The sequence below is a fragment of the Lemur catta genome, chromosome 13, assembly GCF_020740605.2.
Source record: "Lemur catta isolate mLemCat1 chromosome 13, mLemCat1.pri, whole genome shotgun sequence".
Lineage (NCBI taxonomy): Eukaryota > Metazoa > Chordata > Mammalia > Primates > Lemuridae > Lemur > Lemur catta.
Genome location: NC_059140.1, coordinates 59,704,979 through 59,718,274, shown reverse-complemented (window position 1 = coordinate 59,718,274; position 13,296 = coordinate 59,704,979).

Here is a 13,296-nt window from a genome sequence, read left to right as displayed (position 1 = left end):
TAATCAGTGGCAATATTGTGTGAATGCAGGTTTTTATTTTAAATTTCAGCATATTATGGGGGTACAAGTGTTTAGGTTACATATATTGCCTTTGCCCTACCCAAGTCAGAGCTTCAAGCGTGTCCATCCCCCAGACGGTGCACACTGCACCCGATAGATGTGTATATATACCCATCCCTTCCTCCCCTCTCCCACCTGCCCGACACCCAACACCCGATGACACCCAAGTCTGACAAGTACAGTTTACCTGTCTTTCATTCCGCTCAACTCGATTGCAGGCGTGCTTCTCACAACCCCCACTGCACTTAGTTACGTGCTTTAATGCACACTACCCATTTTACCCCACAGGATATTAAAAAGGTGTGTATTCAAGTGACAATATTTGATAAAAAATAGTTTTTGTTGCTCTATCAAGGACATTTTTAAGTGAAACTGGATTTAAAAAAAAAACTATAAATATGTAGTAGTCAAGAACACAATGACTACTAACACAGTTTTTGTGTAAAGTGTACTTGATTTTAGGGGTAAATCAGTCTATTTCCAGAAGATTGCCAACATAAAACTTTAATTGCCTATTTTACCTGTCAGCACAGATGTGAACACAGTTCGCAAAAAAGCGAATTGTGACCTTAGTATTACTATAGATAGCCTTGATCTTGAGGATCTGATGAATGGACCTCGAGGACCCCCAGGGTCTGAGGACCACACTTTGAGAAACACTAATCTATTGGATGGAGGCATTTTTTGGCAAAGCTGTGCACAGTGCAGCCTAGTTCTAGCAGATATGGTAAATAGTCAAAAGAAGGTCTTGGAGTCATTAAAATCTGAGGATCATGAAGCAGTGAAGAAAGTCCCATAGACCAGACCAGAGGAAGTAATAGTCAAGGGGAAAGGAGGGGTGAAAAGTCTCTCAGGGTTGAGAAACTCTCAGCCACGGGCCACTGCAGGGGTCCCTCCCTGTGCCAAGTCCCCATGTCTGTTTCCCGCCGTGGGCCACCAGGATTGCTTCTCACCTGGATCACTGCATTTTTTTTTTTTTTTTTTGAGTCTCTAAAAGAGAATCTGTTTCCTTGCCTTTCCCAGCTTCTAGAGGCTGCCTGGAGTCATTGGCTCATAGTCCCTTCCTTCATTTTCAAAGTTCATCTCTGTGCTCTCTGATCTCTGTTTCTGTCTTTACATCTTTTTCTGACTCTAACTCTGTCTTTCTCTTACAAAGACCCTTGTGATTGCATTGGGCTCACTCAGACAATTCAGAATCATCTCCCCATCTCAAGATCCTTAACTTTATCACATATACAAAGTCCCTCCTGCCATATAAGGTAATATATTCATAGATTCTGAGGTTTAGGATGTGGACATCTTCGGGCAGAGCATTCGTCAGCCCACTACAATGTGGGAAAGGCCCTGGGTTCCCCACCATTCCTGGTTAATTTGCTTCACCTTGACCTCAGCTCTTCAAATTAAAGCGTTTTCAGTTAAGTCCCTTGGATTTCCCACCCATTTTCTGCCAGGATCCTGTATGATATACCTGCTAAATCTGAAGCCAATTACAACTAATTTATAAGCATGGGTATTATAAAATGCATACGCATCCTTCATGCTAATAACAATTTTTTAAATGCGTATAACCATGATAATAAGTATATGAAAGTATCTTACCCTGGGTCAGTCCAAAACCTCATAAAACTGGTGTACTTTGTCTTTTGTACTCACCAATTCTCCTTTTATCATTTCTTCCTTCTCTAAGTGTTCCTGCCTCTTCTCATCTCAGAGCCAGGCTGTTTCTGTTCACTGAGGACCCAGTGAAACCTCTCACCTAGGTCTGGTCTCCCTAAAAATCTAACCCAGCATTCCCATTACCCGTTACAAGCAACCTGTTCTCATCACATTCCCTTTAGCTAACAAATTAACTCATAAACTATAATAAATTAACATTGACTTGTGTCAATGGGCAATTAAAGCTTTATGTTGGCAGTCTTCTGGAAATAGACTGATTTACCCCTAAAGGAGTGCATTTCTAAAGGTAAATCATCAGACACCAGGGAAAAGTGAATGGGAGGTGAAGTGTACCTGTCTATGGCTGTTTATCTCTTCTGTGCACAACACTGGAAATATTTAGAGTAATTTTACCTCTAGCTTCCCAGGAAGAAACTCTATTTGATAGGTTTTTAATTAATATTATCTCAGACTTGTTCCTAAAATAAAATTATCTGAAGCATTAGACCTTTTAAGTAAACTTTTGGGAAATACAGAAATTAATCAGAGAGATTGTAGATGTTTCTGAAAACATAATCAAATGATATCAAAGGGTATTATTGCATTCCTCTCCTAAATGTTTCCTGAATCTGTCCTCACTTTAGTTTTGCTCAGAAAATAGTTTTTTATTATCTCTTCTTTCTTCTTCTTGGAAATTCTTATTTTTTTACCATATTAGGTCTCCTATAATCCTTATTGATTAACTTGCAATTTAATTTATTTTTATTTATCTTTTTTATGATGAGTATATCCCTTCATTTGACCTATATCTTTATTTAGTTTTTTTCAACAATAATAGAATTTTTCTATTCTATTATTCAGGGCATCTATTGGATTTTAAAGTCTAGAATTAAATCTTATTTCAAGAAATCTTTATTTCTCTTCAACTGATCTTTTTCAATACCTTACTGTATGTCCTTAAGAATTTTCCTTAGAATTGTTTTAAATTTTTAAATTCACCTCTGCTTCTTTACTAAACCTCCTCTGTAAAGAAATTGCTCTGTTTATTTGGCTTGATTTCCTCATTCAAGCTCCTGAAGGCCTTTAAATGACATTTGACCTTTCTTTACTTACTAGTGTCCACTAGTGTGAGTCCCCATAACACCCAAATATGTCAGGGTACTGGCAGTGTCTTGGGCAATGGTGGACACCCATGAAGAGAGGGGTAGGGAAGGTGCTTCCTCAGATTGATCCTCTTTACAGACCTCCCAAAATCTATGAATGAATGTTTAGGTCTACTCATTGCTATAAGTAATTTTTTTCCAGGAACAGTTCTGTGCTCTTCTATTCCTGTACTGTTTCCTCGGGACCCGGAGCCTCAGGTAAACTTCCCATCACCACAAACTATCTGTGTTATTGTCTGAGATGGGGGTGAGGGGGTGTCGAAGCAATTTGCCCAGCTGCCATAGTCCCAGCATGCTGGTCCCCTCCTCTATGTGTCTAAATCAGCCTCTCATCCTTTCCTGCCTATCTTACTAAAATGGCTTCTTTATCATCCTCCTTGCCATCAACCTTCTCCCACTTAAACCCATCTTCCAGATTGATCCATTTATCATGTGAAACTGGCTGTGTAACTTCCCTTTTTGAAACTATCAGCTGTCTTAAGATAAAGTCCAAGCTTTTATAAACTTTTCCTTAATTTTTCCCCATCTGTATCTTTAGCCTCATCTTCCAACACTGCCTTGTACTTAAAGTTCTAGTTTTACAATATTAAGAATAATTTGTCATTTTCCCACACATTATGCTATTTATTTCAAACCCCTATGTCTTTTTCCACATTGATCATTTATTCATTTCAACAAACATTTACTGAGCACCAACCATGAGTCTGGTACTATGATAGGCACAGGAGATAAAATGCTGAATCTATATCTCCTCCTTAAACTATATAAGATACATAGTTTTCCCTCCACAAAGCTTACATTCTAAGGGAAATGCTGCAGTAACATTGAAAGAACAAAATCTAATAAAGGCAGAGAGAAAAGAAGCATATTACTTCCTCCATGCAATGAGACTTTAAAACCATTCAGCAAACTACTTTATTTATTATGTAGAAGATGTCAGCATACTGTTGCTATTACCATAACCATAACAACTAGACAAAGCCACCAGATAAACTAGTGTATAAAGAAATACGGAGGAGTATATTTTTTTAAGATATCAATGAGCTGATGGAAAAAAAAGTCTAAAGGGACTAATTCCATATGAAAAACCTTTTCTAGGTGAGGAAGATCACCAACCTCTTTCCTCCCTGGGAGCACTTGTCAAGCATAAACACAGGTAAGCATAGCGTTGAATTTGCTATAGGCAGAGAGGTGTTACTGGGGAAGGAAGATATGACAAATTATCATCTGGAGAAACTGCAAATGCCCAGCTAGTTTTCTCCAACTACTGGTTTTCTTCCCCCTCAAAATTTTTCCTGTCCTCCTAAGAAGCTGGGGAACTGGGCTAGGAAGGTAGAGAGAGATCTCCCAGTGTTGTGTGAGAGAATCTTGCTGGAGAAAGAGAGATAATGAAATAAGCACAAAACAGGTATATCCTTTGAGATATTTGAAATAAGAATTGCACTGAAACCAAGTAAAGCTATAATCTAGCTCAATTCCTGATTGGATTGAAGCATTCACATTAGCTGCAAAATAATATCTACATTAGTTCCTTTATATTCAATGTTGGGTATACAAATTTAAAAATGACATGGCATGAGAAGAAGCTGCAATGTGTAGTTCATAACGAAGAAGAAAAAAGTCATCCAACAGAAGCAGATCAACAGGTAAACCAAATATTGAAAATAGCAGACAACGGTTTTAAAATAACTATTAAAAGGATAGTAAAGAAAACAGAGGAAGAGGTAAACAAAATGGATGAAAAGACAGAGAACTTAGAGAAATGGGATGTTTTTAAAAGCATCTATATTTATGTTCTATTCTAAAACATAAAAATAAAATATCTCAAATTAAGAATTAATTAGATGAACTTCATAGCAGACTGGATACCTCCCCTCCCCCAAAACGTCAATGAATTCAAAGCCTTCTTGGATGGGGTCCCTTTAAAAGTTATCCTCAGACTGTCCCCTGCCTGGTCGCCCACATGGCCTGCCTGGTACACACTCTGCCCTGTTGTCAGTGAAAACACAGTTTGTTTTCACTGTTCGCAGCTTCATCTTAGCTCTGCCACCAGACAGGCAGCTTCAGCCACAGCCATTTACTTTTAGTCTTCCTAGACATGGGACAAATCCCAGTCTCTTTGTCACCTGAAACTTCACAACAAATGTCAACCCTCTCCAACTGGTTATCTCAAAGCCTCTCTCATAGATTCCCTAAACAAACTCTTTAAAAAAAAAAACAAAACAAAACTATTTCTTGATCACTTCCAACCTCAATCATTTATATCTTTAACCTGGTTTCCAGATTCCTTCTCTGCAAGTATCTTTCTTCAAAATATGGGAGTTTTTGCCACCTGCTCTTTACTTCCCACTTTAACATGGTGCAACACAAGCAAACAGCCACTTACCATATAGTGTAATTAGTAAAATGCATCCGGAAGCACATGAGAGAAGTTCTGAACCTAGACTGGGGAGTCCAGAAAAGACTTTTTGGAGGAAGCCATATTTAAAATGAGACTTGTGGGATGAGTAATAGTTATCCAAGCAAAGTGGGCAAACACACATATAAAAAAGCCAAGAAGCAAAACAGGATGTATTCAAGGAACTGAAAGAAAGTTTAGTGTAGCCTGATCAGAGTGTGAGGAAGAATGGGGTAAGACGAGAGTAGGAAATAAGCAGGGATTGAGTCGCGAAGCCTTTGTCACTCATGATAAAAACTTGAATTTTATTCTAAGATATTCTAAGAACAAGGGAGAGTCATTAAAAGTTGTTTTTTTCCTTGGGGAAATGGCATGTCTGGTTTGTAATTTAGAATGTGTGTTGGCTGCAGTGTGGGGAATGGGTTTGGGGAGGGGGATAGACAGGATGGGCAGAGGGGGCCTGGATACAGCCATCCAGTCACTCGACTGCCACCAGACCCAGGCCAGGAGCCAGGGTGGGCATGGCAGGAGTGGTGAAGAGAAGTGCGGGGTCTCCGAGCAACTTAGAAGTGGAATCTACTGGGTTTGGTGACTGGTCACGGGAAGGTGAGGAAGAGGGAGGGGACAGGCTTCTGTCTTCCGCAACTGAGGGTGAAATGAGAAACCCAGGAGGAAGAGCAGGTTGGACAAGCTCACTGTGAAGTCTGTCCTACTTCACCGTGCATTTGGTTGACTCCTATTCAACCTTCAACTCTTAGCCCAAGTGATACTTCCTTCTGGCTTTTCCCAAATCCCTGTCCCTCATTCACCTTTATGCTATCACTTCCTTCATCACAGTGACTTTAACCATTTATATGAGCATCTTCTCTAGTTGGCTGTAAGAATCTTGAAGATACAGAATCTGTATTATTCATCACAGGTACCCTCGTCACACCTAGCAAAACTCCTGGCCCATAGTAGGCACTTTATCAGTGTTGTTGAATAAAGTGGATCCTCCTGAATCTTGAAATACTGGAGCAGCAATACAGATGCAAAAATATGTTCCATAAGATGCTGCTGAGTAAACACATTTCAGAAATAACCAGTGTGGCAGACATCATCATCACAACAAACGTGTATCACATACTCACCTGCAAACAAGGCACTATAGCCTTCTAGGAAAGGTAAAAGAAAAAGACTAAAAACTAAAATATTCAAATGGGACTTTGTTCAAGCAAATATGTATCAGATACCTGAGCAAATGTCGTATCGCTTCTGTCTATTGATCATATGTATCTTTCTGTTATAACAAGCCACCTCTCATAAAACAGAATGCAGGTTTTACCAAAGCACCCCATGCAAAATAGAGGATAAAAATGAGGGATTGTTTTAAACATGAATATTTCCATGCTTTGCTACAGATTGAAAGCTTTAGAAAACTACCCTAAAACCAAGTGGTTAAAGACGGGGGGGCTCTGAGGCAACAAGTCCTGTGATTCAATCCAGGCTCTGCCACTTACCAGCTAAGTGACCTATATATCTGTGCCTTAGCATTCATCATTTGAAAAATAAAACAAATGGTAAGGGCCAGGCTCAGTGGCTCACACCTGTAATCCTAGCACTGTGGGAGGCCGAGGCAGGAAGATGACTTGAGCTCAGGAGTTCAAGACCAGCCTGAGCAAGAGCAAGACCCCACCTATACTAAAAATAGAAAAACTTAGCCTGGCATGGTGGCACGCACCTATAGTCTCAGTTACTTGGGAGGCTGAGGCAGGAAGATCACTTGAGCCCAGGAGTTTGAGGTTGCTGTGAGCTAGGCTGACACCAGGGCACTCTAGCCCAGGACAACAGAGCTACACTCTGTCTCAAACAAAAGAAAACAAAACACAAACAACAACCAAAAAATACCAATAGCATGGACACAGGGTCCCCAGCTAGCACACCTCAATGGTGCAGTGGTCGGATACAGGTCCATAGTGCTGACAATGGCAAGGCCTTGAGGGAAACTGGAGTATGTCAGTATGTCCTGCTTACTCAAACAGAGAAATTCTATGAAAATATTTCTACCATGATTAATTATAATTCTCAAGATGTATGTGTTACAAAAGGAAAACTTAATTTTTTTATCTAGAAAATTCACTCAATTTTCAATTGCAAAATATTTTTGAGAAAATCATGAGAAATATATAAGAACATGATTAGTAATAATAAGTCATCTGTTTAGTGTGCTCACATGTCCAAAGTTATGTTTTTATTATTATTAGCATACTTTAGGAAACCGCAGGACACGGGGGTAGACTGCATAACCTCATTTTATTTTTGACATTTGCATTTACATTTGACATTTACTGCTTCTATACACAATTTTAATGGAAATTGTGTGACTCATCTGTAAAGGTATTTTTAAGAATATGGAATTCCTTAATATTTTCAAAGAAAAATTAGCATTTCTAAGAGCCGTGTACTGAGTTATGCTAATCATTTTGGATTGGGAGAGTTCACTGGTAGAAGCCCGTGTCTTTGAAAGTAAATGTCTGTTATTAGAATTATCAAGCCCAACATGGACAAAGGCTTGGTGGAGGTGCTGTAGAGTCAATTAATCATTGGGTGGGTAGTTAATCTGGGTGATCGTTAAGGCTGTTTCCAGTTCTGAGATATAAACTAGCAATCTTAACTGGTCCTTCCAGGCGTCATAAGCTGTGGTTTGCAAAATGCTTTGAAATGAGCAATATTCTATATGAACCCATGTTTATTGTTCATTATCTATATCCAGTAGAACACTCAACAATGATGAGAATGTTCTAGATCTGTACTGTCCTACAGGGCAGCCATTAGGCACACTCAGCCATGGAGCACTTCAAATGTGGCTGGTGCATTGGAAGCTAGAGGCTGTCACATTGGAGAGCACAGACCTATATATTGACTTTTTAAAATCTCTGATTTATATCTGGTTATGAGTATTTTCCATTATATTTCAAATAAACTGAGGCTTTCTATGACCCAATGACTCTGGAGAGAGGAGAGTTCTTCATAGAACTGAGAGGAATTTCAACTTCATTCTTATCCCACAACCTAGCACAGTGCCTGGCACAGAGTAGCTCTCCATGAATATTATACAGATTTTTCTGGAATTCCTTGAAGCTCTTGATTCAAAGTTAAACATTTAATTCATTCAATCCCATAGGCTTCTTTTAAAGATTGTACCAGTTTCTTATTTCGTTTTCACTGTGCCAGAAGTCCAAAGATAATAAAAGTTCAAGAACTTCATGAACCAGCTCAGCACATGAACTCAGAGATTAGTCAACAACTTAAACAAACAAGGCTGGCCAGCTGGTCTCTGCTCTATTTTACCACAGTCTGGGGCAGGAAAAAGACATTTAGGAAAGGACTTGGGAGTGTTTCCCTGTCCTGGTCACCCATCCCCCCGTCTCCCATTTCTTCAGTTTAACCTGCACAATTTCTGACTGATCATAAGGGAGATGGTAGCTGGTCCTTGGGACCCTCCAGTCACCCCCCAACTGTGCTCCAGGGGACCTGGGTGATCCCACATCATACAGGGCCCATCCCTGAGTCCAGATCTTCCTGCCGTCTGGCTGAGCCGCCCCGCCATAGACCTGCAGCCACAGGGGACGGCAAGATGAATACAGCTGCGTGGTTTCTCACTTTTTTGTTGTTTCATGTCCAAGGAGGGCAGTTTTGCAACATCAAGAAAAGCTTAGACAAATAAACATGATCAGGACACACTATAATTAATGGGCTCCACCACACAGTCGAGCTGCCCAGCTTCATAGTTTCAGACTGTTTGGATTCACCCTAGGCCTTTGCTTTTTCTGCAACTGCTCCATTTAGAAGGAGAGCAGGTCCAGCCTAGGCTGGGATTGAGGAGGTGGTTCATTACCTGCTGTAAGGAGGAAGCCTTGCACACAGTGTTTGCTGGCTGATTTTCTCCACCTTTCTGCCACTGGTGAAAAGGGTTGAGGACCCCAGACCTGCAAATACTACAGATTGGGAGATATTCCTGTGTCAGAGTTTACTATTTTCAGAAATAAATGGGCTTTGTTATGGGTTGAATTATGGCCCCTTCAAACTCATATGTTGAAGTCCTAACCCCCCATACCTCAGAATGTGATCGTATTTGGATTTAGGGTGGTTATAGATGTAATTAAGTTAAAATGAGGCCTTTAGGTTGGGCCCTAATCTGATATGACTGTCCTTGTACGAAGAGCAAATTTGGACACAGCTACATACGGAGGGAAGACAATGTGAAGACACAGAGAGAAGATGGCCAATTGCAAACCAAGAAGAGACACATGGACTTATCAGTCTCCCGTGACTCTAAGAATAAGCCAGTCCTGCCAACACCTTGATTGTGGACTTCTGGTCTCCAAGACTATGAGAAAATAAATTTCTGTTGTTAAAGTCACCCAGTCTGTACCTTGTTATAGCAGCCCTAGCAAACTAATACAGGCTTCTTCTAGTTCTACCTGTGGAAAGCCATAGACTTCTTTTTTTTTTTTTTTGAGACAGAGTGTCACTTTGTTGCCCTGGCTAGAGTGAGTGCCGTGGCGTCAGCCTAGCTCACAGCAACCTCAAACTCCTGGGCGTAAGCGATCCTACTGCCTCAGCCTCCTGAGTAGCTGGGACTACAGGCATGCGCCACCATGCCCGGCTAATTTTTTCTATATATATTTTAGTTGTCCAGATCATTTCTTTCTATTTTTAGTAGAGACGGGGTCTCACTCTTGCTCAGGCTGGTCTCGAACTCCTGACCTCGAGCGATCCACCCGCCTCGGCCTCCCAGAGTGCTAGGATTACAGGCGTGAGCCACCGCGCCCGGCGCCATAGACTTCTTAGTAGAGATAAGATCTCTTTGCCCAGAACATAGAGCTGGAAAAAACACCAGGGCACTCCTCTGCCCCAGGTTGGAACTATTTTCCCTCCATGGACTCCTTTGTCCCAAATGTAGCAAATAAGTTGTAGCAGTTCACTTGCTACCTCTCTCTCATTGCTTCCTCTTCTCCCACTGCCCAGAATGAATTTTTCTTTAGAGTCCTGGGAAACATCTGCATGATCCAGCCTACCCCCCAGGGAAGTTCTGATGGATTCCCAAAGTCCAAGCCAATTTTCCAAAGTTGGCTCTAGGAAAACCTAGGCTGCTGTGCATAGTAGCTCTTACCAAATGCTTCTGGTCCAAATAGTATTTTGTCAGGATCTCTGGGAATAAAATACCCGCTCCATAAAAATACTTTCTTCTATGTAGTGCCCTCAAATAATCAAATTTATTAATTAAATGAATGGCACATTGTCTTTCATTTTACCTGAGAGATGAGATGTCTTTATTGCCTATCCCAAGTATGTGATTCCTTTTGCTACTCAGGATTGCCATATTGTAACCACTATATTAGACAGTTAGCTGTATTTTGAGAACCCCAAAGACTGAAGACCACAGAAGACTCACCTGCCCTGTCCTGATGCCTAACATGGTCTAGATCTATATCCCTGAAAGAACTAGACCTCAGGGATTGAGAGTAAGGGTCAGAGCCAAGCACAAGGCAAGAAAATATTTAGCTTAGGCTGCTCTTGGCTTTGTTATCTAAAACTACCATTTAATTCATCAGACTGACTTACGCACCAAGTACCATACAATGTGTCAGAGGCCATGGGAGAAATAGCTCAACTCCAGGGGGGCTGAAAGGAGACTTGAACAGGGACAGGTGGTGAGAAATAATAATGAATTATTAAGAGAGGACCTTATTACAAATGCCCTGGGACAGGTATCTGAGCCACCTGACTAGCAAAGTGTTTGTCAGAAAAATAAAACATGGCCAAGCAATGCAGTGACCCATTTCTTGCAGAACTACTAAACTGTCCTTACTCTGTCACCATCATTTAACAGATATTTAGAACACAAGAGGTATTCATAAGTAAAGATGACCCTATTTTTTTAGTTGTCACGTTTAACATTCACCGCTATTTGGACGCTAAGAATAAATGACTAAGCTTTTCATTCCAAATCACAAATTATTTGGACATCCAATAGCCTCACTCTATCTCTAAAACCCACCCAATCCCTGTTGCTCCTGGGGTTAGGGTCAAAGGTAGAAAGAATTCGGGTTCCGCAGCTGGGGCAAGTGTTAAACACATCACTTTTTTTTCAACATAGAAATGCAGTGGTTTGTTCTTTAGGGAGAGAAAGCATCCATGGTATCAAGACAGCCACAACAAAATGTCCTGCTTTCCACTTTAATAGCTGCACCCCATAATTTACTTAGCCATTGCCTATTGTTGGACATTTAAATTGTGTCCAACTTTTGGCTCGCATGTATCATGATGCAATGAATTTTATTTGGTAAATAAATCTTTTGCTGATTTCCGTATTTTATTCTTAGGCTATATTCCTAGAAGAATTGCTAGATGAAAAGGTAAAATTGTAAGGCTCTTGGTTCATATGTTAAGCTTTAATTTATACTCTTGCAGCCAACACTCTCTTCAAAAGAGCATAACCTTTCATAACCTTGAAGTGTGCCATTCAACTTCCTTCTCACCAGATCCACTAACTTCAGTTTCTTTAAACTTTGAGCTTCTCTCCAAGCAGAGATAAGATTCCAAGATCTAAAGGAACTACAGTCAGTCTTGGATGGAGGACCCTGCATACTACAAGACTCTCCAAATAGGATGGGAGCACCTTTGGAGTCCACTTTCCTGGGAAATTGCATGTAGCCTGCACATGCTGCTCTCAAATGTATGTTCCCAGATCTTGAAGGGCTGCTATCAGTGCTTGCACCAGAGAAAAGGGAAAACAGATGCATGTTTTCTATACTGATTAAACACGCATGATTATTCTGGCAAACACAAATGTACATACAAAGACAATGAGACTTGTATTTTAAATCAAGACCATCCCAACTAATATGCATCTAGCCTATTTACAGCCATCTGTTTATGTACTCAACTACGAGTCTGATAGTGCCAGGCACTGTGGTGGATGTTGGGCATAACAAGGGCAAACAGCACAGACAGCCTCCACCCACGTGGAGTTCAGTTTCTGTGGGTGACTGAGTATGTGTAAGAGGTACCATGATGCAGTCGGGGGGAAGCCTTCCTGCCCAGCTGGGAAAGCCTGTGGATGGCACAGTGCAATCTGACCTTTCTGTCATCAGCCCAGCCAGCCCAACCCCGAGCCCTCCCACACCATCCTATTCTCTACACTCGCATGCTGCTCAGAAGAGTTGATACAGAGAACAAAGCAAAGAGGCAAAGCTCTGGATTTCATCGAGACACCAAATCTGGAAACAGGAGAGGAGATGGCCCTCCCTGGCCCCTTTCAGCCCCTGCATCTGATGCTTCCCTGTAGGTAGATTGTAAACAGGAAAACTCACAGCCACCCTCACTGTGACCTACTATCTTCGAGGCCAGACTGGCACATTTCCCACGCAAATAAAGCCTCCTTGATGCATGTCTAGGGCAGGGTTTATGTGCAGAGCAACTGACCGTATCCTGGGGCTCTGATGAGAGCCCAGACCTTTGCGGAGCTCTCAGCAGGACCCTGGGCCGTCTTGGGTCGTCACAGTGCTAGTCTGTCCAGGGGTGTTTGCCATCTGTTTCTTTGCTTGTCTGTTTGTCTGTTTGTTTGTCTTCTCTCCAAATCTTTAGCAATTCAACAATAAACACCAGAAACCTAACTCTACTCAAAACATTCGCAAACGCACTGCAACCATGCTTAATGGCATTGAAGCGAAGGAAGTGGGGCTGGGGGAAAGAGGGTGTTGGTGGGTGTTCCCAGTTCCTATGGCCACAGCCTTAGCCACAGCCTTAAAACACACAGTATCGGGTTCTCAGCTAGCCCCCTTGGCGGGGAGAGCTGGGAGTTTCTGACCTCCTTTGGGGTTAAGGCTGCTGGCCTCAGTCTGTGCGTAAGCGAGTGGTCACAGTCCTTAATTGCAAAGGGGAAGTGGTCAGAAAACACACTCTGTCCTGGCAAGATTGATAACTTGTAAGACATCTTGGAAGAACACCAGGAAGTAACAATGAGGTTGTATG